The sequence below is a fragment of the Lepisosteus oculatus genome, unplaced genomic scaffold (assembly GCF_040954835.1).
Source record: "Lepisosteus oculatus isolate fLepOcu1 unplaced genomic scaffold, fLepOcu1.hap2 HAP2_SCAFFOLD_39, whole genome shotgun sequence".
NCBI lineage: Eukaryota > Metazoa > Chordata > Actinopteri > Semionotiformes > Lepisosteidae > Lepisosteus > Lepisosteus oculatus.
In genome coordinates, this window is record NW_027167923.1 from 191,854 (window position 1) to 218,541 (window position 26,688).

Consider the following 26,688-nt stretch of genomic DNA (forward strand, 5'->3'; position numbering starts at 1 on the left):
AGCCGACACATTTTCCAAACATTTTAATGCTGGAGTCACACTGTGGTATTAATAACAGTGCGATACTCGAGGAGCGTAGTGGGATCGCGGTGGCTCATCAGACCGCCCCGGGACAGGGGGCCCGCGTCAGGATGGCCGAGCGGTCTAAGGCGCTGCGTTCAGGTCGCAGTCTCCCCTGGAGGCGTGGGTTCGAATCCCACTCCTGACAAAAAGCTTGCTCAGTGCCGTCTCCAGTCGGGTGCAAATGGGTGAAGCAGCCTGACGCAGGGAACGTGCGCCGATAGGCGTAGGTGTATCCCCTGCCTCTTCCGATTTAGCTCGTGCTCCATAGGATGGAAGCGGATGCTCTGGCTTTTTGACTCGAATATAACCTGATCACAACACATGGCCGTGCAGCCAAGTGCTGGTTTAAGAATGCCTCGTGTCTTCAGGCCCCTATTCCTTCAGGTTACCCCTTTGGAATAGTCGTCCGAAAAAGACGGGAAAGGAAAAGCATGTAAGCTCCCACACACTGCGTTAGCATTAGCGGTTGGAATCTGATGGGAGAAAAGCAACCTGGCTCGCCGTCAAGCAATCCATCCCTGGTCTCCCACGTGACAGGCGGGGATACGCACCACTATACTAACGAGGAGCGCTTGCTTGGCGCTTGAAGACACTTCGTCTTGCGGCTACTACTGTTTCCGGTTTCGTCTTTTCTTTTCATTCCTCCCAGAGGAGCGCATGAAAACGTTTCCATCTGCGCCATCCTCACCCCTCCAATGCTATGGTCCCTGCTCCTCCTGGTGCACTGCAAACACTCATTCAGCCGGTTCTTTCAGTTTGAATCATTAGGTCTTCAAAGGCTGGAAGTAGGGCGCAAGACATGCCAATGCCAAAAGCGTGGCTGTGTGCTTCCAGCTGTGAAATGTCACTGGTGGATGTTGAAGACATTACTTCCAAGGCAGCAGGTCCAAGCGATTTAGCGTTTGTACAAGCAGCAGGAAGAGAGAAACGGCACTCTGCCTTTTTCTGGGCAGGCCGAAGCGACAGGAGAAGGGCGCCGTAGTGAGCAGGATTCGAGCCGACGCGGGGAGACCCCAATGGCTTTCTAGCCCATCGCCTTAACCGCTCGGCCACGACTACAGGGAGCGCCGCCGCCGCCGGCTTGCAATCATTTAACACGGAGGGCGAGGCGGCGGCGGTAACCTTTTTCAATGTCGCTCTCCGCTTCCCCCCAAAAAAAGCCAAATGACATGCTAGCACTCGGACACCCTTCAGAAGACTGAAGGGTGGCTTAAAGCTGGAAGGATTAGGTCTCCCCGTTCCGACGCGACAATCGAACTTCCTTAGGCAGAGAGAAAGCAACATCGAGGAGCGTCAACAAGACTTTAGAAGCTGCGCCACACGCCACTTTCAGTCGCAGACACAGCAGTTTTAAAGGCAGGAATCGCCTTTGCGAACGCCATGAGAAACAGAACGCAAGCTCAGGTCCTGCGGTTTAACAAACAGCCACGGCTTTCATGCGACTGGACATTTCTTTTCTGGAGCGAATTCACTTTCAACTTCAAGAAATTCACACAACTTGCGAAATACGAAATACAAATCTGGCTCATCGCTGCACAAGAAATACCGCCGGCTGGCAAGAAAATGACAACGGTGTTTTTCCTTAACGAAAAACTTCCCATGGAGAAAAACAACGGCTGTGCGTCTCTGTCGGCTTGATTCAGTTTAATGCAAGTATTCATTCTCCTCCTGGAAAATACAGCTTGCGAAAGATGAAATACAATTCTTGGCTTTTCTGGGTGAGTGCAGAAGAAATCCTGCCGGCTGGCAGAAGAATTCCAGCCTTTTTTACTCTTTAACCAGAAACTTGCGAATGATACAAAGCAAGCGGGGTGCGTTTCTGTGCAGCTGTTAACTGAACAGCTGCTGCTTCAAGCCCACCCAGGGCTCATTCCGATTTCAACATCATGCCCCCTGAAGGTAGACTGGATTTCTTTGCGAAGCATTCACCTTTTGGACGTTTCAGGAAAGGTGCGTGTCGATGCCAGACTTGAAAAGCTTTCCATACAAAGAAACAACATAGTGCTTTTGATTGATGGGAAACGGCAAGAGCGGTTTGAGCAGCTCCGGCCTCTCAACCGCTTTACAATGTGATCGGCACCTCGGTAGACAGTTTAGAAGGCTGAAAAGGATGCTGGAAGCACAGCGACGTTCTAAAACCAGCGCTTGAAAAGCATCTGCATACATAAAATGTCCATTTCCCCAAAGCTGAATCTGCATCTTCAGAAGATTGTCAGCTATACGTTTTCGTTCTTTGTTTCCTTTTTTTACGACAAGCTTTCGAGAAATGAACTGTCTATTGTGATGAAGGCTGCATTAGAAATTGTGCATCTAGCTTAGTTCAATGAAATCGGGAGGTGCACCTGTCTCAAGCGGATGGCTCTTTGCAGGCACACTACGGAAACCTGCGGGCGCAAGTTGGGAGAAGTGACTCTTGCAGAGTGTTGAGCTTCGAGAAGAGGGCTCCGCTCAGGAAGATATTTCCACATGTTGAAGAGTCGCTTTTCGCCCTTTCTTTCCCACATTTTTCCAGTGCGGTTATTGATCGCGTTCAAAATGTTTTCCCAACGTACGTGTTACCTGCAAAATCACAGTGAAACTGTTATGCCGAAAAGATTCCTAATAGTTATTGTATTAGAATAGCTCTCCAATTTCTTAGCCTTCGTACACGCAATGTTTAAGGAAACGCTAGAGTAAATGAAACTGTAAATAGACAGGAGCTCTTCTTAGTTTTCATACAAGTTATGATGGCTGCAGCTCCTATCTGCGTCCGGGTGACCGGAGCCAAGGGATTATCTGCGGAACCTTTGATTTATCTCTCGGGCAAGGAGCTAGATACGCCCTTTTCATCTCGGTTTGATCACACCTGTGCATTAAAACGCAGTGCTCGGTACCATCGAGGTGTAAGAGGTTCAAGGATGAGCGGGAAACTTTGTTAATAGGGAGACGGGCACCGCCCAACGTGGGGCTCGAACCCACGACCCTGAGATTAAGAGTCTCATGCTCTACCGACTGAGCTAGCCGGGCGCCGGTGGAGCTGGTGGTTAACTTGTCCCTGTTGACGGCAATTTGACAAGGTATACTTCCTGGCTTTTCATCATGTGCTGACCGGATTCGAGAGTAGCACACCCTGTTCTTTGTTGATTACTGTACCTCCAGCAGCGCAAATGTCAGTAATCATTGAAATGTACGACCTACAATCTCCTCAGCATGCCCGCGTGGACTCCTCAGTGATCATCCTTCTACGTTCTGCTGTAGTTTTCATGCAAGTGAAAACCGTGCTCCAAATAACAGCGGCACAGTTGTATCCTGCGGTAAGCATTCTTCTAATTCCATCGTTTTGCTCCAGGTAAAAGGTAGCGCATCATAGTGTTGATATTCCAAGGTTTCAGAGTCCGTATTGGATGGCTTGGATGCAGACATCGCTCAGAGCTCCCAGTATGATTTTCCCGAGTTCAGTTTTGCAGTGTTTTAGTGCTTTACTACTTCCAGTGGGCCTTTGAATGCTCTGCTAAGTAGAGACGTGACATAATTACTAATGCGACCGAGTGTGCTGGCTGTTCCTGGTTCGTAATGATTAACGCGAGAAATCAATATAAACATAACTGCTTCGATTTCGAGGTTCAGTTGAAGCTTTCAAAGAAACTATCAAAGACCTCAGAACAACCGAAGACACATTTGGTCATCTCCGTATTGGTGAAGATTAAAGAGTCCCGCAAGTGTCAAGCTTGCACAAACACACACGAGAGAGAAACTCAGGACAGAATTTAAAGAAAGGGAGACGCAGACTATTTGAAGGCACTTTGCTAACCCAATGGCATGCTTAGGAATCGTGCATAGGACACATGTAGCAGAGGATGGTTTCGATCCATCGACCTCTGGGTTATGGGCCCAGCACGCTTCCGCTGCGCCACTCTGCTGACGGCCTCTCTGCGTGTGGCGCACAACTGCTCTTTTTATTTCCTACATAAGTGATGAAAGAGTTGAAAGTTTCAACGACAAACGCAGACGTCACTTTGAGCGCTTGGTGTTGTAGCACAAATCATCACATGCTGCTCTACACTGGATTATAAAAGCCGACACATTTTCCAAACATTTTAATGCTGGAGTCACACTGTGGTATTAATAACAGTGCGATACTCGAGGAGCGTAGTGGGATCGCGGTGGCTCATCAGACCGCCCCGGGACAGGGGGCCCGCGTCAGGATGGCCGAGCGGTCTAAGGCGCTGCGTTCAGGTTGCAGTCTCCCCTGGAGGCGTGGGTTCGAATCCCACTCCTGACAAAAAGCTTGCTCAGTGCCGTCTCCAGTCGGGTGCAAATGGGTGAAGCAGCCTGACGCAGGGAACGTGCGCCGATAGGCGTAGGTGTATCCCCTGCCTCTTCCGATTTAGCTCGTGCTCCATAGGATGGAAGCGGATGCTCTGGCTTTTTGACTCGAATATAACCTGATCACAACACATGGCCGTGCAGCCAAGTGCTGGTTTAAGAATGCCTCGTGTCTTCAGGCCCCTATTCCTTCAGGTTACCCCTTTGGAATAGTCGTCCGAAAAAGACGGGAAAGGAAAAGCATGTAAGCTCCCACACACTGCGTTAGCATTAGCGGTTGGAATCTGATGGGAGAAAAGCAACCTGGCTCGCCGTCAAGCAATCCATCCCTGGTCTCCCACGTGACAGGCGGGGATACGCACCACTATACTAACGAGGAGCGCTTGCTTGGCGCTTGAAGACACTTCGTCTTGCGGCTACTACTGTTTCCGGTTTCGTCTTTTCTTTTCATTCCTCCCAGAGGAGCGCATGAAAACGTTTCCATCTGCGCCATCCTCACCCCTCCAATGCTATGGTCCCTGCTCCTCCTGGTGCACTGCAAACACTCATTCAGCCGGTTCTTTCAGTTTGAATCATTAGGTCTTCAAAGGCTGGAAGTAGGGCGCAAGACATGCCAATGCCAAAAGCGTGGCTGTGTGCTTCCAGCTGTGAAATGTCACTGGTGGATGTTGAAGACATTACTTCCAAGGCAGCAGGTCCAAGCGATTTAGCGTTTGTACAAGCAGCAGGAAGAGAGAAACGGCACTCTGCCTTTTTCTGGGCAGGCCGAAGCGACAGGAGAAGGGCGCCGTAGTGAGCAGGATTCGAGCCGACGCGGGGAGACCCCAATGGCTTTCTAGCCCATCGCCTTAACCGCTCGGCCACGACTACAGGGAGCGCCGCCGCCGCCGGCTTGCAATCATTTAACACGGAGGGCGAGGCGGCGGCGGTAACCTTTTTCAATGTCGCTCTCCGCTTCCCCCCAAAAAAAGCCAAATGACATCCTAGCACTCGGACACCCTTCAGAAGACTGAAGGGTGGCTTAAAGCTGGAAGGATTAGGTCTCCCCGTTCCGACGCGACAATCGAACTTCCTTAGGCAGAGAGAAAGCAACATCGAGGAGCGTCAACAAGACTTTAGAAGCTGCGCCACACGCCACTTTCAGTCGCAGACACAGCAGTTTTAAAGGCAGGAATCGCCTTTGCGAACGCCATGAGAAACAGAACGCAAGCTCAGGTCCTGCGGTTTAACAAACAGCCACGGCTTTCATGCGACTGGACATTTCTTTTCTGGAGCGAATTCACTTTCAACTTCAAGAAATTCACACAACTTGCGAAATACGAAATACAAATCTGGCTCATCGCTGCACAAGAAATACCGCCGGCTGGCAAGAAAATGACAACGGTGTTTTTCCTTAACGAAAAACTTCCCATGGAGAAAAACAACGGCTGTGCGTCTCTGTCGGCTTGATTCAGTTTAATGCAAGTATTCATTCTCCTCCTGGAAAATACAGCTTGCGAAAGATGAAATACAATTCTTGGCTTTTCTGGGTGAGTGCAGAAGAAATCCTGCCGGCTGGCAGAAGAATTCCAGCCTTTTTTACTCTTTAACCAGAAACTTGCGAATGATACAAAGCAAGCGGGGTGCGTTTCTGTGCAGCTGTTAACTGAACAGCTGCTGCTTCAAGCCCACCCAGGGCTCATTCCGATTTCAACATCATGCCCCCTGAAGGTAGACTGGATTTCTTTGCGAAGCATTCACCCTTTGGACGTTTCAGGAAAGGTGCGTGTCGATGCCAGACTTGAAAAGCTTTCCATACAAAGAAACAACATAGTGCTTTTGATTGATGGGAAACGGCAAGAGCGGTTTGAGCAGCTCCGGCCTCTCAACCGCTTTACAATGTGATCGGCACCTCGGTAGCCAGTTTAGAAGGCTAAAAAGGATGCTGGAAGCACAGCGACGTTCTAAAACCAGCGCTTGAAAAGCATCTGCATACATAAAATGTCCATTTCCCCAAAGCTGAATCTGCATCTTCAGAAGATTGTCAGCTATACGTTTTCGTTCTTTGTTTCCTTTTTTTACGACAAGCTTTCGAGAAATGAACTGTCTATTGTGATGAAGGCTGCATTAGAAATTGTGCATCTAGCTTAGTTCAATGAAATCGGGAGGTGCACCTGTCTCAAGCGGATGGCTCTTTGCAGGCACACTACGGAAACCTGCGGGCGCAAGTTGGGAGAAGTGACTCTTGCAGAGTGTTGAGCTTCGAGAAGAGGGCTCCGCTCAGGAAGATATTTCCACATGTTGAAGAGTCGCTTTTCGCCCTTTCTTTCCCACATTTTTCCAGTGCGGTTATTGATCGCGTTCAAAATGTTTTCCCAACGTACGTGTTACCTGCAAAATCACAGTGAAACTGTTATGCCGAAAAGATTCCTAATAGTTATTGTATTAGAATAGCTCTCCAATTTCTTAGCCTTCGTACACGCAATGTTTAAGGAAACGCTAGAGTAAATGAAACTGTAAATAGACAGGAGCTCTTCTTAGTTTTCATACAAGTTATGATGGCTGCAGCTCCTATCTGCGTCCGGGTGACCGGAGCCAAGGGATTATCTGCGGAACCTTTGATTTATCTCTCGGGCAAGGAGCTAGATACGCCCTTTTCATCTCGGTTTGATCACACCTGTGCATTAAAACGCAGTGCTCGGTACCATCGAGGTGTAAGAGGTTCAAGGATGAGCGGGAAACTTTGTTAATAGGGAGACGGGCACCGCCCAACGTGGGGCTCGAACCCACGACCCTGAGATTAAGAGTCTCATGCTCTACCGACTGAGCTAGCCGGGCGCCGGTGGAGCTGGTGGTTAACTTGTCCCTGTTGACGGCAATTTGACAAGGTATACTTCCTGGCTTTTCATCATGTGCTGACCGGATTCGAGAGTAGCACACCCTGTTCTTTGTTGATTACTGTACCTCCAGCAGCGCAAATGTCAGTAATCATTGAAATGTACGACCTACAATCTCCTCAGCATGCCCGCGTGGACTCCTCAGTGATCATCCTTCTACGTTCTGCTGTAGTTTTCATGCAAGTGAAAACCGTGCTCCAAATAACAGCGGCACAGTTGTATCCTGCGGTAAGCATTCTTCTAATTCCATCGTTTTGCTCCAGGTAAAAGGTAGCGCATCATAGTGTTGATATTCCAAGGTTTCAGAGTCCGTATTGGATGGCTTGGATGCAGACATCGCTCAGAGCTCCCAGTATGATTTTCCCGAGTTCAGTTTTGCAGTGTTTTAGTGCTTTACTACTTCCAGTGGGCCTTTGAATGCTCTGCTAAGTAGAGACGTGACATAATTACTAATGCGACCGAGTGTGCTGGCTGTTCCTGGTTCGTAATGATTAACGCGAGAAATCAATATAAACATAACTGCTTCGATTTCGAGGTTCAGTTGAAGCTTTCAAAGAAACTATCAAAGACCTCAGAACAACCGAAGACACATTTGGTCATCTCCGTATTGGTGAAGATTAAAGAGTCCCGCAAGTGTCAAGCTTGCACAAACACACACGAGAGAGAAACTCAGGACAGAATTTAAAGAAAGGGAGACGCAGACTATTTGAAGGCACTTTGCTAACCCAATGGCATGCTTAGGAATCGTGCATAGGACACATGTAGCAGAGGATGGTTTCGATCCATCGACCTCTGGGTTATGGGCCCAGCACGCTTCCGCTGCGCCACTCTGCTGACGGCCTCTCTGCGTGTGGCGCACAACTGCTCTTTTTATTTCCTACATAAGTGATGAAAGAGTTGAAAGTTTCAACGACAAACGCAGACGTCACTTTGAGCGCTTGGTGTTGTAGCACAAATCATCACATGCTGCTCTACACTGGATTATAAAAGCCGACACATTTTCCAAACATTTTAATGCTGGAGTCACACTGTGGTATTAATAACAGTGCGATACTCGAGGAGCGTAGTGGGATCGCGGTGGCTCATCAGACCGCCCCGGGACAGGGGGCCCACGTCAGGATGGCCGAGCGGTCTAAGGCGCTGCGTTCAGGTCGCAGTCTCCCCTGGAGGCGTGGGTTCGAATCCCACTCCTGACAAAAAGCTTGCTCAGTGCCGTCTCCAGTCGGGTGCAAATGGGTGAAGCAGCCTGACGCAGGGAACGTGCGCCGATAGGCGTAGGTGTATCCCCTGCCTCTTCCGATTTAGCTCGTGCTCCATAGGATGGAAGCGGATGCTCTGGCTTTTTGACTCGAATATAACCTGATCACAACACATGGCCGTGCAGCCAAGTGCTGGTTTAAGAATGCCTCGTGTCTTCAGGCCCCTATTCCTTCAGGTTACCCCTTTGGAATAGTCGTCCGAAAAAGACGGGAAAGGAAAAGCATGTAAGCTCCCACACACTGCGTTAGCATTAGCGGTTGGAATCTGATGGGAGAAAAGCAACCTGGCTCGCCGTCAAGCAATCCATCCCTGGTCTCCCACGTGACAGGCGGGGATACGCACCACTATACTAACGAGGAGCGCTTGCTTGGCGCTTGAAGACACTTCGTCTTGCGGCTACTACTGTTTCCGGTTTCGTCTTTTCTTTTCATTCCTCCCAGAGGAGCGCATGAAAACGTTTCCATCTGCGCCATCCTCACCCCTCCAATGCTATGGTCCCTGCTCCTCCTGGTGCACTGCAAACACTCATTCAGCCGGTTCTTTCAGTTTGAATCATTAGGTCTTCAAAGGCTGGAAGTAGGGCGCAAGACATGCCAATGCCAAAAGCGTGGCTGTGTGCTTCCAGCTGTGAAATGTCACTGGTGGATGTTGAAGACATTACTTCCAAGGCAGCAGGTCCAAGCGATTTAGCGTTTGTACAAGCAGCAGGAAGAGAGAAACGGCACTCTGCCTTTTTCTGGGCAGGCCGAAGCGACAGGAGAAGGGCGCCGTAGTGAGCAGGATTCGAGCCGACGCGGGGAGACCCCAATGGCTTTCTAGCCCATCGCCTTAACCGCTCGGCCACGACTACAGGGAGCGCCGCCGCCGCCGGCTTGCAATCATTTAACACGGAGGGCGAGGCGGCGGCGGTAACCTTTTTCAATGTCGCTCTCCGCTTCCCCCCAAAAAAAGCCAAATGACATGCTAGCACTCGGACACCCTTCAGAAGACTGAAGGGTGGCTTAAAGCTGGAAGGATTAGGTCTCCCCGTTCCGACGCGACAATCGAACTTCCTTAGGCAGAGAGAAAGCAACATCGAGGAGCGTCAACAAGACTTTAGAAGCTGCGCCACACGCCACTTTCAGTCGCAGACACAGCAGTTTTAAAGGCAGGAATCGCCTTTGCGAACGCCATGAGAAACAGAACGCAAGCTCAGGTCCTGCGGTTTAACAAACAGCCACGGCTTTCATGCGACTGGACATTTCTTTTCTGGAGCGAATTCACTTTCAACTTCAAGAAATTCACACAACTTGCGAAATACGAAATACAAATCTGGCTCATCGCTGCACAAGAAATACCGCCGGCTGGCAAGAAAATGACAACGGTGTTTTTCCTTAACGAAAAACTTCCCATGGAGAAAAACAACGGCTGTGCGTCTCTGTCGGCTTGATTCAGTTTAATGCAAGTATTCATTCTCCTCCTGGAAAATACAGCTTGCGAAAGATGAAATACAATTCTTGGCTTTTCTGGGTGAGTGCAGAAGAAATCCTGCCGGCTGGCAGAAGAATTCCAGCCTTTTTTACTCTTTAACCAGAAACTTGCGAATGATACAAAGCAAGCGGGGTGCGTTTCTGTGCAGCTGTTAACTGAACAGCTGCTGCTTCAAGCCCACCCAGGGCTCATTCCGATTTCAACATCATGCCCCCTGAAGGTAGACTGGATTTCTTTGCGAAGCATTCACCCTTTGGACGTTTCAGGAAAGGTGCGTGTCGATGCCAGACTTGAAAAGCTTTCCATACAAAGAAACAACATAGTGCTTTTGATTGATGGGAAACGGCAAGAGCGGTTTGAGCAGCTCCGGCCTCTCAACCGCTTTACAATGTGATCGGCACCTCGGTAGCCAGTTTAGAAGGCTAAAAAGGATGCTGGAAGCACAGCGACGTTCTAAAACCAGCGCTTGAAAAGCATCTGCATACATAAAATGTCCATTTCCCCAAAGCTGAATCTGCATCTTCAGAAGATTGTCAGCTATACGTTTTCGTTCTTTGTTTCCTTTTTTTACGACAAGCTTTCGAGAAATGAACTGTCTATTGTGATGAAGGCTGCATTAGAAATTGTGCATCTAGCTTAGTTCAATGAAATCGGGAGGTGCACCTGTCTCAAGCGGATGGCTCTTTGCAGGCACACTACGGAAACCTGCGGGCGCAAGTTGGGAGAAGTGACTCTTGCAGAGTGTTGAGCTTCGAGAAGAGGGCTCTGCTCAGGAAGATATTTCCACATGTTGAAGAGTCGCTTTTCGCCCTTTCTTTCCCACATTTTTCCAGTGCGGTTATTGATCGCGTTCAAAATGTTTTCCCAACGTACGTGTTACCTGCAAAATCACAGTGAAACTGTTATGCCGAAAAGATTCCTAATAGTTATTGTATTAGAATAGCTCTCCAATTTCTTAGCCTTCGTACATGCAATGTTTAAGGAAACGCTAGAGTAAATGAAACTGTAAATAGACAGGAGCTCTTCTTAGTTTTCATACAAGTTATGATGGCTGCAGCTCCTATCTGCGTCCGGGTGACCGGAGCCAAGGGATTATCTGCGGAACCTTTGATTTATCTCTCGGGCAAGGAGCTAGATACGCCCTTTTCATCTCGGTTTGATCACACCTGTGCATTAAAACGCAGTGCTCGGTACCATCGAGGTGTAAGAGGTTCAAGGATGAGCGGGAAACTTTGTTAATAGGGAGACGGGCACCGCCCAACGTGGGGCTCGAACCCACGACCCTGAGATTAAGAGTCTCATGCTCTACCGACTGAGCTAGCCGGGCGGCGGTGGAGCTGGTGGTTAACTTGTCCCTGTTGACGGCAATTTGACAAGGTATACTTCCTGGCTTTTCATCATGTGCTGACCGGATTCGAGAGTAGCACACCCTGTTCTTTGTTGATTACTGTACCTCCAACAGCGCAAATGTCAGTAATCATTGAAATGTACGACCTACAATCTCCCCAGCATGCCCGCGTGGACTCCTCAGTGATCATCCTTCTACGTTCTGCTGTAGTTTTCATGCAAGTGAAAACCGTGCTCCAAATAACAGCGGCACAGTTGTATCCTGCGGTAAGCATTCTTCTAATTCCATCGTTTTGCTCCAGGTAAAAGGTAGCGCATCATAGTGTTGATATTCCAAGGTTTCAGAGTCCGTATTGGATGGCTTGGATGCAGACATCGCTCAGAGCTCCCAGTATGATTTTCCCGAGTTCAGTTTTGCAGTGTTTTAGTGCTTTACTACTTCCAGTGGGCCTTTGAATGCTCTGCTAAGTAGAGACGTGACATAATTACTAATGCGACCGAGTGTGCTGGCTGTTCCTGGTTCGTAATGATTAACGCGAGAAATCAATATAAACATAACTGCTTCGATTTCGAGGTTCAGTTGAAGCTTTCAAAGAAACTATCAAAGACCTCAGAACAACCGAAGACACATTTGGTCATCTCCGTATTGGTGAAGATTAAAGAGTCCCGCAAGTGTCAAGCTTGCACAAACACACACGAGAGAGAAACTCAGGACAGAATTTAAAGAAAGGGAGACGCAGACTATTTGAAGGCACTTTGCTAACCCAATGGCATGCTTATGAATCGTGCATAGGACACATGTAGCAGAGGATGGTTTCGATCCATCGACCTCTGGGTTATGGGCCCAGCACGCTTCCGCTGCGCCACTCTGCTGACGGCCTCTCTGCGTGTGGCGCACAACTGCTCTTTTTATTTCCTACATAAGTGATGAAAGAGTTGAAAGTTTCAACGACAAACGCAGACGTCACTTTGAGCGCTTGGTGTTGTAGCACAAATCATCACATGCTGCTCTACACTGGATTATAAAAGCCGACACATTTTCCAAACATTTTAATGCTGGAGTCACACTGTAGTATTAATAACAGTGCGATACTCGAGGAGCGTAGTGGGATCGCGGTGGCTCATCAGACCGCCCCGGGACAGGGGGCCCGCGTCAGGATGGCCGAGCGGTCTAAGGCGCTGCGTTCAGGTCGCAGTCTCCCCTGGAGGCGTGGGTTCGAATCCCACTCCTGACAAAAAGCTTGCTCAGTGCCGTCTCCAGTCGGGTGCAAATGGGTGAAGCAGCCTGACGCAGGGAACGTGCGCCGATAGGCGTAGGTGTATCCCCTGCCTCTTCCGATTTAGCTCGTGCTCCATAGGATGGAAGCGGATGCTCTGGGTTTTTGACTCGAATATAACCTGATCACAACAGAAGGCCGTGCAGCCCAGTGCTGTTTTAAGAATGCCTCGTGTCTTCAGGCCCCTATTCCTTCAGGTTACCCCTTTGGAATAGTCGTCCGAAAAAGACGGGAAAGGAAAAGCATGTAAGCTCCCACACACTGCGTTAGCATTAGCGGTTGGAATCTGATGGGAGAAAAGCAACCTGGCTCGCCGTCAAGCAATCCATCCCTGGTCTCCCACGTGACAGGCGGGGATACGCACCACTATACTAACGAGGAGCGCTTGCTTGGCGCTTGAAGACACTTCCTCTTGCGGCTACTACTGTTTCCGGTTTCGTCTTTTCTTTTCATTCCTCCCAGAGGAGCGCATGAAAACGTTTCCATCTGCGCCATCCTCACCCCTCCAATGCTATGGTCCCTGCTCCTCCTGGTGCACTGCAAACACTCATTCAGCCGGTTCTTTCAGTTTGAATAATTAGGTCTTCAAAGGCTGGAAGTAGGGCGCAAGACATGCCAATGCCAAAAGCGTGGCTGTGTGCTTCCAGCTGTGAAATGTCACTGGTGGATGTTGAAGACATTACTTCCAAGGCAGCAGGTCCAAGCGATTTAGCGTTTGTACAAGAAGCAGGAAGAGAGAAACGGCACTCCGCCTTTTTCTGGGCAGGCCGAAGCGACAGGAGAAGGGCGCCGTAGTGGGCAGGATTCGAGCCGACGCGGGGAGACCCCAATGGCTTTCTAGCCCATCGCCGTAACCGCTCGGCCACGACTACAGGGAGCGCCGCCGCCGCCGGCTTGCAATCATTTAACACGGAGGGCGAGGCGGCGGCGGTAACCTTTTTCAATGTCGCTCTCCGCTTCCCCCCAAAAAAAGCCAAATGACATGCTAGCACTCGGACACCCTTCAGAAGACTGAAGGGTGGCTTAAAGCTGGAAGGCTTAGGTCTCCCCGTTCCGACGCGACAATCGAACTTCCTTAGGCAGAGAGAAAGCAACATCGAGGAACGTCAACAAGACTTTAGAAGCTGCGCCACACGCCGCTTTCAGTCGCAGACACAGCAGTTTTAAAGGCAGGAATCGCCTTTGCGAACGCCATGAGAAACAGAACGCAAGCTCAGGTCCTGCGGTTTAACAAACAGCCACGGCTTTCAAGCGACATTTCTTTTCTGGAGCGAATTCACTTTCAACTTCAAGAAATTCACACAACTTGCGAAATACGAAATACAAATCTGGCTCATCGCTGCACAAGAAATACCGCCGGCTGGCAAGAAAATGACAACGGTGTTTTTCCTTAACGAAAAACTTCCCATGGAGAAAAACAACGGCTGTGCGTCTCTGTCGGCTTGATTCAGTTTAATGCAAGTATTCATTCTCCTCCTGGAAAATACAGCTTGCGAAAGATGAAATACAATTCTTGGCTTTTCTGGGTGAGTGCAGAAGAAATCCTGCCGGCTGGCAGAAGAATTCCAGCCTTTTTTACTCTTTAACCAGAAACTTGCGAATGATACAAAGCAAGCGGGGTGCGTTTCTGTGCAGCTGTTAACTGAACAGCTGCTGCTTCAAGCCCACCCAGGGCTCATTCCGATTTCAACATCATGCCCCCTGAAGGTAGACTGGATTTCTTTGCGAAGCATTCACCTTTTGGACGTTTCAGGAAAGGTGCGTGTCGATGCCAGACTTGAAAAGCTTTCCATACAAAGAAACAACATAGTGCTTTTGATTGATGGGAAACGGCAAGAGCGGTTTGAGCAGCTCCGGCCTCTCAACCGCTTTACAATGTGATCGGCACCTCGGTAGCCAGTTTAGAAGGCTGAAAAGGATGCTGGAAGCACAGCGACGTTCTAAAACCAGCGCTTGAAAAGCATCTGCATACATAAAATGTCCATTTCCCCAAAGATGAATCTGCATCTTCAGAAGATTGTCAGCTATACGTTTTCGTTCTTTGTTTCCTTTTTTTACGACAAGCTTTCGAGAAATGAACTGTCTATTGTGATGAAGGCTGCATTAGAAATTGTGCATCTAGCTTAGTTCAATGAAATCGGGAGGTGCACCTGTCTCAAGCGGATGGCTCTTTGCAGGCACACTACGGAAACCTGCGGGCGCAAGTTGGGAGAAGTGACTCTTGCAGAGTGTTGAGCTTCGAGAAGAGGGCTCCGCTCAGGAAGATATTTCCACATGTTGAAGAGTCGCTTTTCGCCCTTTCTTTCCCACATTTTTCCAGTGCGGTTATTGATCGCGTTCAAAATGTTTTCCCAACGTACGTGTTACCTGCAAAATCACAGTGAAACTGTTATGCCGAAAAGATTCCTAATAGTTATTGTATTAGAATAGCTCTCCAATTTCTTAGCCTTCGTACACGCAATGTTTAAGGAAACGCTAGAGTAAATGAAACTGTAAATAGACAGGAGCTCTTCTTAGTTTTCATACAAGTTATGATGGCTGCAGCTCCTATCTGCGTCCGGGTGACCGGAGCCAAGGGATTATCTGCGGAACCTTTGATTTATCTCTCGGGCAAGGAGCTAGATACGCCCTTTTCATCTCGGTTTGATCACACCTGTGCATTAAAACGCAGTGCTCGGTACCATCGAGGTGTAAGAGGTTCAAGGATGAGCGGGAAACTTTGTTAATAGGGAGACGGGCACCGCCCAACGTGGGGCTCGAACCCACGACCCTGAGATTAAGAGTCTCATGCTCTACCGACTGAGCTAGCCGGGCGCCGGTGGAGCTGGTGGTTAACTTGTCCCTGTTGACGGCAATTTGACAAGGTATACTTCCTGGCTTTTCATCATGTGCTGACCGGATTCGAGAGTAGCACACCCTGTTCTTTGTTGATTACTGTACCTCCAGCAGCGCAAATGTCAGTAATCATTGAAATGTACGACCTACAATCTCCTCAGCATGCCCGCGTGGACTCCTCAGTGATCATCCTTCTACGTTCTGCTGTAGTTTTCATGCAAGTGAAAACCGTGCTCCAAATAACAGCGGCACAGTTGTATCCTGCGGTAAGCATTCTTCTAATTCCATCGTTTTGCTCCAGGTAAAAGGTAGCGCATCATAGTGTTGATATTCCAAGGTTTCAGAGTCCGTATTGGATGGCTTGGATGCAGACATCGCTCAGAGCTCCCAGTATGATTTTCCCGAGTTCAGTTTTGCAGTGTTTTAGTGCTTTACTACTTCCAGTGGGCCTTTGAATGCTCTGCTAAGTAGAGACGTGACATAATTACTAATGCGACCGAGTGTGCTGGCTGTTCCTGGTTCGTAATGATTAACGCGAGAAATCAATATAAACATAACTGCTTCGATTTCGAGGTTCAGTTGAAGCTTTCAAAGAAACTATCAAAGACCTCAGAACAACCGAAGACACATTTGGTCATCTCCGTATTGGTGAAGATTAAAGAGTCCCGCAAGTGTCAAGCTTGCACAAACACACACGAGAGAGAAACTCAGGACAGAATTTAAAGAAAGGGAGACGCAGACTATTTGAAGGCACTTTGCTAACCCAATGGCATGCTTAGGAATCGTGCATAGGACACATGTAGCAGAGGATGGTTTCGATCCATCGACCTCTGGGTTATGGGCCCAGCACACTTCCGCTGCGCCACTCTGCTGACGGCCTCTCTGCGTGTGGCGCACAACTGCTCTTTTTATTTCCTACATAAGTGATGAAAGAGTTGAAAGTTTCAACGACAAACGCAGACGTCACTTTGAGCGCTTGGTGTTGTAGCACAAATCATCACATGCTGCTCTACACTGGATTATAAAAGCCGACACATTTTCCAAACATTTTAATGCTGGAGTCACACTGTGGTATTAATAACAGTGCGATACTCGAGGAGCGTAGTGGGATCGCGGTGGCTCATCAGACCGCCCCGGGACAGGGGGCCCACGTCAGGATGGCCGAGCGGTCTAAGGCGCTGCGTTCAGGTCGCAGTCTCCCCTGGAGGCGTGGGTTCGAATCCCACTCCTGACAAAAAGCTTGCTCAGTGCCGTCTCCAGTCGGGTGCAAATGGGTGAAGCAGCCTGACGCAGGGAACGTGCGCCGATAGGCGTAGGTGTATCCCCTGCCTCTTCCGATTTAGCTCGTGCTCCATAGGATGGAAGCGGATGCTCTGGCTTTTTGACTCGAATATAACCTGATCACAACACATGGCCGTGCAGCCAAGTGCTGGTTTAAGAATGCCTCGTGTCTTCAGGCCCCTATTCCTTCAGGTTACCCCTTTGGAATAGTCGTCCGAAAAAGACGGGAAAGGAAAAGCATGTAAGCTCCCACACACTGCGTTAGCATTAGCGGTTGGAATCTGATGGGAGAAAAGCAACCTGGCTCGCCGTCAAGCAATCCATCCCTGGTCTCCCACGTGACAGGCGGGGATACGCACCACTATACTAACGAGGAGCGCTTGCTTGGCTATTGAAGACACTTCGTCTTGCGGCTACTACTGTTTCCGGTTTCGTCTTTTCTTTTCATTCCTCCCAGAGGAGCGCATGAAAACGTTTCCATCTGCGCCATCCTCACCCCTCCAATGCTATGGTCCCTGCTCCTCCTGGTGCACTGCAAACACTCATTCAGCCGGTTCTTTCAGTTTGAATCATTAGGTCTTCAAAGGCTGGAAGTAGGGCGCAAGACATGCCAATGCCAAAAGCGTGGCTGTGTGCTTCCAGCTGTGAAATGTCACTGGTGGATGTTGAAGACATTACTTCCAAGGCAGCAGGTCCAAGCGATTTAGCGTTTGTACAAGCAGCAGGAAGAGAGAAACGGCACTCTGCCTTTTTCTGGGCAGGCCGAAGCGACAGGAGAAGGGCGCCGTAGTGAGCAGGATTCGAGCCGACGCGGGGAGACCCCAATGGCTTTCTAGCCCATCGCCTTAACCGCTCGGCCACGACTACAGGGAGCGCCGCCGCCGCCGGCTTGCAATCATTTAACACGGAGGGCGAGGCGGCGGCGGTAACCTTTTTCAATGTCGCTCTCCGCTTCCCCCCAAAAAAAGCCAAATGACATGCTAGCACTCGGACACCCTTCAGAAGACTGAAGGGTGGCTTAAAGCTGGAAGGATTAGGTCTCCCCGTTCCGACGCGACAATCGAACTTCCTTAGGCAGAGAGAAAGCAACATCGAGGAGCGTCAACAAGACTTTAGAAGCTGCGCCACACGCCACTTTCAGTCGCAGACACAGCAGTTTTAAAGGCAGGAATCGCCTTTGCGAACGCCATGAGAAACAGAACGCAAGCTCAGGTCCTGCGGTTTAACAAACAGCCACGGCTTTCATGCGACTGGACATTTCTTTTCTGGAGCGAATTCACTTTCAACTTCAAGAAATTCACACAACTTGCGAAATACGAAATACAAATCTGGCTCATCGCTGCACAAGAAATACCGCCGGCTGGCAAGAAAATGACAACGGTGTTTTTCCTTAACGAAAAACTTCCCATGGAGAAAAACAACGGCTGTGCGTCTCTGTCGGCTTGATTCAGTTTAATGCAAGTATTCATTCTCCTCCTGGAAAATACAGCTTGCGAAAGATGAAATACAATTCTTGGCTTTTCTGGGTGAGTGCAGAAGAAATCCTGCCGGCTGGCAGAAGAATTCCAGCCTTTTTTACTCTTTAACCAGAAACTTGCGAATGATACAAAGCAAGCGGGGTGCGTTTCTGTGCAGCTGTTAACTGAACAGCTGCTGCTTCAAGCCCACCCAGGGCTCATTCCGATTTCAACATCATGCCCCCTGAAGGTAGACTGGATTTCTTTGCGAAGCATTCACCCTTTGGACGTTTCAGGAAAGGTGCGTGTCGATGCCAGACTTGAAAAGCTTTCCATACAAAGAAACAACATAGTGATTTTGATTGATGGGAAACGGCAAGAGCGGTTTGAGCAGCTCCGGCCTCTCAACCGCTTTACAATGTGATCGGCACCTCGGTAGCCAGTTTAGAAGGCTAAAAAGGATGCTGGAAGCACAGCGACGTTCTAAAACCAGCGCTTGAAAAGCATCTGCATACATAAAATGTCCATTTCCCCAAAGCTGAATCTGCATCTTCAGAAGATTGTCAGCTATACGTTTTCGTTCTTTGTTTCCTTTTTTTACGACAAGCTTTCGAGAAATGAACTGTCTATTGTGATGAAGGCTGCATTAGAAATTGTGCATCTAGCTTAGTTCAATGAAATCGGGAGGTGCACCTGTCTCAAGCGGATGGCTCTTTGCAGGCACACTACGGAAACCTGCGGGCGCAAGTTGGGAGAAGTGACTCTTGCAGAGTGTTGAGCTTCGAGAAGAGGGCTCTGCTCAGGAAGATATTTCCACATGTTGAAGAGTCGCTTTTCGCCCTTTCTTTCCCACATTTTTCCAGTGCGGTTATTGATCGCGTTCAAAATGTTTTCCCAACGTACGTGTTACCTGCAAAATCACAGTGAAACTGTTATGCCGAAAAGATTCCTAATAGTTATTGTATTAGAATAGCTCTCCAATTTCTTAGCCTTCGTACATGCAATGTTTAAGGAAACGCTAGAGTAAATGAAACTGTAAATAGACAGGAGCTCTTCTTAGTTTTCATACAAGTTATGATGGCTGCAGCTCCTATCTGCGTCCGGGTGACCGGAGCCAAGGGATTATCTGCGGAACCTTTGATTTATCTCTCGGGCAAGGAGCTAGATACGCCCTTTTCATCTCGGTTTGATCACACCTGTGCATTAAAACGCAGTGCTCGGTACCATCGAGGTGTAAGAGGTTCAAGGATGAGCGGGAAACTTTGTTAATAGGGAGACGGGCACCGCCCAACGTGGGGCTCGAACCCACGACCCTGAGATTAAGAGTCTCATGCTCTACCGACTGAGCTAGCCGGGCGGCGGTGGAGCTGGTGGTTAACTTGTCCCTGTTGACGGCAATTTGACAAGGTATACTTCCTGGCTTTTCATCATGTGCTGACCGGATTCGAGAGTAGCACACCCTGTTCTTTGTTGATTACTGTACCTCCAACAGCGCAAATGTCAGTAATCATTGAAATGTACGACCTACAATCTCCCCAGCATGCCCGCGTGGACTCCTCAGTGATCATCCTTCTACGTTCTGCTGTAGTTTTCATGCAAGTGAAAACCGTGCTCCAAATAACAGCGGCACAGTTGTATCCTGCGGTAAGCATTCTTCTAATTCCATCGTTTTGCTCCAGGTAAAAGGTAGCGCATCATAGTGTTGATATTCCAAGGTTTCAGAGTCCGTATTGGATGGCTTGGATGCAGACATCGCTCAGAGCTCCCAGTATGATTTTCCCGAGTTCAGTTTTGCAGTGTTTTAGTGCTTTACTACTTCCAGTGGGCCTTTGAATGCTCTGCTAAGTAGAGACGTGACATAATTACTAATGCGACCGAGTGTGCTGGCTGTTCCTGGTTCGTAATGATTAACGCGAGAAATCAATATAAACATAACTGCTTCGATTTCGAGGTTCAGTTGAAGCTTTCAAAGAAACTATCAAAGACCTCAGAACAACCGAAGACACATTTGGTCATCTCCGTATTGGTGAAGATTAAAGAGTCCCGCAAGTGTCAAGCTTGCACAAACACACACGAGAGAGAAACTCAGGACAGAATTTAAAGAAAGGGAGACGCAGACTATTTGAAGGCACTTTGCTAACCCAATGGCATGCTTATGAATCGTGCATAGGACACATGTAGCAGAGGATGGTTTCGATCCATCGACCTCTGGGTTATGGGCCCAGCACGCTTCCGCTGCGCCACTCTGCTGACGGCCTCTCTGCGTGTGGCGCACAACTGCTCTTTTTATTTCCTACATAAGTGATGAAAGAGTTGAAAGTTTCAACGACAAACGCAGACGTCACTTTGAGCGCTTGGTGTTGTAGCACAAATCATCACATGCTGCTCTACACTGGATTATAAAAGCCGACACATTTTCCAAACATTTTAATGCTGGAGTCACACTGTAGTATTAATAACAGTGCGATACTCGAGGAGCGTAGTGGGATCGCGGTGGCTCATCAGACCGCCCCGGGACAGGGGGCCCGCGTCAGGATGGCCGAGCGGTCTAAGGCGCTGCGTTCAGGTCGCAGTCTCCCCTGGAGGCGTGGGTTCGAATCCCACTCCTGACAAAAAGCTTGCTCAGTGCCGTCTCCAGTCGGGTGCAAATGGGTGAAGCAGCCTGATGCAGGGAACGTGCGCCGATAGGCGTAGGTGTATCCCCTGCCTCTTCCGATTTAGCTCGTGCTCCATAGGATGGAAGCGGATGCTCTGGGTTTTTGACTCGAATATAACCTGATCACAACAGAAGGCCGTGCAGCCCAGTGCTGTTTTAAGAATGCCTCGTGTCTTCAGGCCCCTATTCCTTCAGGTTACCCCTTTGGAATAGTCGTCCGAAAAAGACGGGAAAGGAAAAGCATGTAAGCTCCCACACACTGCGTTAGCATTAGCGGTTGGAATCTGATGGGAGAAAAGCAACCTGGCTCGCCGTCAAGCAATCCATCCCTGGTCTCCCACGTGACAGGCGGGGATACGCACCACTATACTAACGAGGAGCGCTTGCTTGGCGCTTGAAGACACTTCCTCTTGCGGCTACTACTGTTTCCGGTTTCGTCTTTTCTTTTCATTCCTCCCAGAGGAGCGCATGAAAACGTTTCCATCTGCGCCATCCTCACCCCTCCAATGCTATGGTCCCTGCTCCTCCTGGTGCACTGCAAACACTCATTCAGCCGGTTCTTTCAGTTTGAATAATTAGGTCTTCAAAGGCTGGAAGTAGGGCGCAAGACATGCCAATGCCAAAAGCGTGGCTGTGTGCTTCCAGCTGTGAAATGTCACTGGTGGATGTTGAAGACATTACTTCCAAGGCAGCAGGTCCAAGCGATTTAGCGTTTGTACAAGAAGCAGGAAGAGAGAAACGGCACTCCGCCTTTTTCTGGGCAGGCCGAAGCGACAGGAGAAGGGCGCCGTAGTGGGCAGGATTCGAGCCGACGCGGGGAGACCCCAATGGCTTTCTAGCCCATCGCCGTAACCGCTCGGCCACGACTACAGGGAGCGCCGCCGCCGCCGGCTTGCAATCATTTAACACGGAGGGCGAGGCGGCGGCGGTAACCTTTTTCAATGTCGCTCTCCGCTTCCCCCCAAAAAAAGCCAAATGACATGCTAGCACTCGGACACCCTTCAGAAGACTGAAGGGTGGCTTAAAGCTGGAAGGCTTAGGTCTCCCCGTTCCGACGCGACAATCGAACTTCCTTAGGCAGAGAGAAAGCAACATCGAGGAACGTCAACAAGACTTTAGAAGCTGCGCCACACGCCGCTTTCAGTCGCAGACACAGCAGTTTTAAAGGCAGGAATCGCCTTTGCGAACGCCATGAGAAACAGAACGCAAGCTCAGGTCCTGCGGTTTAACAAACAGCCACGGCTTTCAAGCGACATTTCTTTTCTGGAGCGAATTCACTTTCAACTTCAAGAAATTCACACAACTTGCGAAATACGAAATACAAATCTGGCTCATCGCTGCACAAGAAATACCGCCGGCTGGCAAGAAAATGACAACGGTGTTTTTCCTTAACGAAAAACTTCCCATGGAGAAAAACAACGGCTGTGCGTCTCTGTCGGCTTGATTCAGTTTAATGCAAGTATTCATTCTCCTCCTGGAAAATACAGCTTGCGAAAGATGAAATACAATTCTTGGCTTTTCTGGGTGAGTGCAGAAGAAATCCTGCCGGCTGGCAGAAGAATTCCAGCCTTTTTTACTCTTTAACCAGAAACTTGCGAATGATACAAAGCAAGCGGGGTGCGTTTCTGTGCAGCTGTTAACTGAACAGCTGCTGCTTCAAGCCCACCCAGGGCTCATTCCGATTTCAACATCATGCCCCCTGAAGGTAGACTGGATTTCTTTGCGAAGCATTCACCTTTTGGACGTTTCAGGAAAGGTGCGTGTCGATGCCAGACTTGAAAAGCTTTCCATACAAAGAAACAACATAGTGCTTTTGATTGATGGGAAACGGCAAGAGCGGTTTGAGCAGCTCCGGCCTCTCAACCGCTTTACAATGTGATCGGCACCTCGGTAGCCAGTTTAGAAGGCTGAAAAGGATGCTGGAAGCACAGCGACGTTCTAAAACCAGCGCTTGAAAAGCATCTGCATACATAAAATGTCCATTTCCCCAAAGATGAATCTGCATCTTCAGAAGATTGTCAGCTATACGTTTTCGTTCTTTGTTTCCTTTTTTTACGACAAGCTTTCGAGAAATGAACTGTCTATTGTGATGAAGGCTGCATTAGAAATTGTGCATCTAGCTTAGTTCAATGAAATCGGGAGGTGCACCTGTCTCAAGCGGATGGCTCTTTGCAGGCACACTACGGAAACCTGCGGGCGCAAGTTGGGAGAAGTGACTCTTGCAGAGTGTTGAGCTTCGAGAAGAGGGCTCCGCTCAGGAAGATATTTCCACATGTTGAAGAGTCGCTTTTCGCCCTTTCTTTCCCACATTTTTCCAGTGCGGTTATTGATCGCGTTCAAAATGTTTTCCCAACGTACGTGTTACCTGCAAAATCACAGTGAAACTGTTATGCCCAAAAGATTCCTAATAGTTATTGTATTAGAATAGCTCTCCAATTTCTTAGCCTTCGTACATGCAATGTTTAAGGAAACGCTAGAGTAAATGAAACTGTAAATAGACAGGAGCTCTTCTTAGTTTTCATACAAGTTATGATGGCTGCAGCTCCTATCTGCGTCCGGGTGACCGGAGCCAAGGGATTATCTGCGGAACCTTTGATTTATCTCTCGGGCAAGGAGCTAGATACGCCCTTTTCATCTCGGTTTGATCACACCTGTGCATTAAAACGCAGTGCTCGGTACCATCGAGGTGTAAGAGGTTCATGGATGAGCGGGAAACTTTGTTAATAAAGAGACGGGCACCGCCCAACGTGGGGCTCGAACCCACGACCCTGAGATTAAGAGTCTCATGCTCTACCGACTGAGCTAGGCGGGCGCCGGTGGAGATGGTGGTTAACTTGTCCCTGTTGACGGCAATTTGACAAGGTATACTTCCTGGCTTTTCATCATGTGCTGACCGGATTCGAGAGTAGCACACCCTGTTCTTTGTTGATTACTGTACCTCCAGCAGCGCAAATGTCAGTAATCATTGAAATGTACGACCTACAATCTCCTCAGCATGCCCGCGTGGACTCCTCAGTGATCATCCTTCTACGTTCTGCTGTAGTTTTCATGCAAGTGAAAACCGTGCTCCAAATAACAGCGGCACAGTTGTATCCTGCGGTAAGCATTCTTCTAATTCCATCGTTTTGCTCCAGGTAAAAGGTAGCGCATCATAGTGTTGATATTCCAAGGTTTCAGAGTCCGTATTGGATGGCTTGGATGCAGACATCGCTCAGAGCTCCCAGTATGATTTTCCCGAGTTCAGTTTTGCAGTGTTTTAGTGCTTTACTACTTCCAGTGGGCCTTTGAATGCTCTGCTAAGTAGAGACGTGACATAATTACTAATGCGACCGAGTGTGCTGGCTGTTCCTGGTTAGTAATGATTAACGCGAGAAATCAATATAGACATAACTGCTTCGATTTCCAGGTTCAGTTGAAGCTTTCAAAGAAACTATCAACGACCTCAGAACAACCGAAGACACATTTGGTCATCTCCGTATTGGTGAAGATTAAAGAGTCCCGCAAGTGTCAAGCTTGCACAAACACACACGAGAGAGAAACTCAGGACAGAATTTAAAGAAAGGGAGATGCAGACTATTTGAAGGCACTTTGCTTACCCAATGGCATGCTTAGGAATCGTGCATAGGACACATGTAGCAGAGGATGGTTTCGATCCATCGACCTCTGGGTTATGGGCCCAGCACGCTTCCGCTGCGCCACTCTGCTGACGGCCTCTCTGCGTGTGGCGCACAACTGCTCTTTTTATTTCCTACATAAGTGATGAAAGAGTTGAAAGTTTCAACGACAAACGCAGACGTCACTTTGAGCGCTTGGTGTTGTAGCACAAATCATCACATGCTGCTCTACACTGGATTATAAAAGCCGACACATTTTCCAAACATTTTAATGCTGGAGTCACACTGTAGTATTAATAACAGTGCGATACTCGAGGAGCGCAGTGGGATCGCGGTGGCTCATCAGACCGCCCCGGGACAGGGGGCCCACGTCAGGATGGCCGAGCGGTCTAAGGCGCTGCGTTCAGGTCGCAGTCTCCCCTGGAGGCGTGGGTTTGAATCCCACTCCTGACAAAAAGCTTGCTCAGTGCCGTCTCCAGTCAGGTGCAAATGGGTGAAGCAGCCTGACGCAGGGAACGTGCGCCGATAGGCGTAGGTGTATCCCCTGCCTCTTCCGATTTAGCTCGTGCTCCATAGGATGGAAGCGGATGCTCTGGCTTTTTGACTCGAATATAACCTGATCACAACAGATGGCCGTGCAGCCCAGTGCTGGTTTAAGAATGCCTCGTGTCTTCAGGCCCCTATTCCTTCAGGTTACCCCTTTGGAATAGTCGTCCGAAAAAGACGGGAAAGGAAAAGCATGTAAGCTCCCACACACTGCGTTAGCATTAGCGGTTGGAATCTGATGGGAGAAAAGCAACCTGGCTCGCCGTCAAGCAATCCATCCCTGGTCTCCCACGTGACAGGCGGGGATACGCACCACTATACTAACGAGGAGCGCTTGCTTGGCGCTTGAAGACACTTCCTCTTGCGGCTACTACTGTTTCCGGTTTCGTCTTTTCTTTTCATTCCTCCCAGAGGAGCGCATGAAAACGTTTCCATCTGCGCCATCCTCACCCCTCCAATGCTATGGTCCCTGCTCCTCCTGGTGCACTGCAAACACTCATTCAGCCGGTTCTTTCAGTTTGAATAATTAGGTCTTCAAAGGCTGGAAGTAGGGCGCAAGACATGCCAATGCCAAAAGCGTGGCTGTGTGCTTCCAGCTGTGAAATGTCACTGGTGGATGTTGAAGACATTACTTCCAAGGCAGCAGGTCCAAGCGATTTAGCTTTTGTACAAGAAGCAGGAAGAGAGAAACGGCACTCTGCCTTTTTCTGGGCAGGCCGAAGCGACAGGAGAAGGGCGCCGTAGTGGGCAGGATTCGAGCCGACGCGGGGAGACCCCAATGGCTTTCTAGCCCATCGCCTTAACCGCTCGGACACGACTACAGGGAGCGCCGCTGCTGCCGGCTTGCAATCATTTAACACGGAGGGCGAGGCGGCGGCGGTAACCTTTTTCAATGTCGCTCTCCGCTTCCCCCAAAAAAAAGCCAAATGACATGCTAGCACTCGGACACCCTTCAGAAGACTGAAGGGTGGCTTAAAGCTGGAAGGATTAGGTCTCCCCGTTCCGACGCGACAATCGAACTTCCTTAGGCAGAGAGAAAGCAACATCGAGGAGCGTCAACAAGACTTTAGAAGCTGCGCCACACGCCACTTTCAGTCGCAGACACAGCAGTTTTAAAGGCAGGAATCGCCTTTGCGAACGCCATGAGAAACAGAACGCAAGCTCAGGTCCTGCGGTTTAACAAACAGCCACGGCTTTCAAGCGACATTTCTTTTCTGGAGCGAATTCACTTTCAACTTCAAGAAATTCACACAACTTGCGAAATACGAAATACAAATCTGGCTCATCGCTGCACAAGAAATACCGCCGGCTGGCAAGAAAATGACAACGGTGTTTTTCCTTAACGAAAAACTTCCCATGGAGAAAAACAACGGCTGTGCGTCTCTGTCGGTTTGATTCAGTTTAACGCAAGTATTCATTCTCCTCCTGGAAAATACAGCTTGCGAAAGATGAAATACAATTCTTGGCTTTTCTGGGTGAGTGCAGAAGAAATCCTGCCGGCTGGCAGAAGAATTCCAGCCTTTTTTACTCTTTAACCAGAAACTTGCGAATGATACAAAGCAAGCGGGGTGCGTTTCTGTGCAGCTGTTAACTGAACAGCTGCTGCTTCAAGCCCACCCAGGGCTCATTCCGATTTCAACATCATGCCCCCTGAAGGTAGACTGGATTTCTTTGCGAAGCATTCACCTTTTGGACGTTTCA

General features: G+C 49.1%; 5 non-coding genes across 5 annotated transcripts; all 5 read right to left on the reverse strand.

The window, feature by feature from the left end:
• Nucleotides 1–2,996: 2,996 nt before the first annotated feature.
• Nucleotides 2,997–3,069, reverse strand: trnak-cuu (transfer RNA lysine (anticodon CUU)). The gene has a single exon. It is a non-coding gene; the product is annotated as a tRNA-Lys (tRNA).
• Nucleotides 3,070–7,112: 4,043 nt separating this feature from the next.
• trnak-cuu (transfer RNA lysine (anticodon CUU)) lies at nucleotides 7,113–7,185 on the reverse strand. The gene has a single exon. It is a non-coding gene; the product is annotated as a tRNA-Lys (tRNA).
• A 4,043-nt stretch (nucleotides 7,186–11,228) lies between these two features.
• Nucleotides 11,229–11,301, reverse strand: trnak-cuu (transfer RNA lysine (anticodon CUU)). Its single transcript has one exon. It is a non-coding gene; the product is annotated as a tRNA-Lys (tRNA).
• A 4,038-nt stretch (nucleotides 11,302–15,339) lies between these two features.
• Nucleotides 15,340–15,412, reverse strand: trnak-cuu (transfer RNA lysine (anticodon CUU)). Its single transcript has one exon. It is a non-coding gene; the product is annotated as a tRNA-Lys (tRNA).
• A 4,043-nt stretch (nucleotides 15,413–19,455) lies between these two features.
• Nucleotides 19,456–19,528, reverse strand: trnak-cuu (transfer RNA lysine (anticodon CUU)). The gene has a single exon. It is a non-coding gene; the product is annotated as a tRNA-Lys (tRNA).
• Between the last annotated feature and the right edge of the window lie 7,160 nt (nucleotides 19,529–26,688).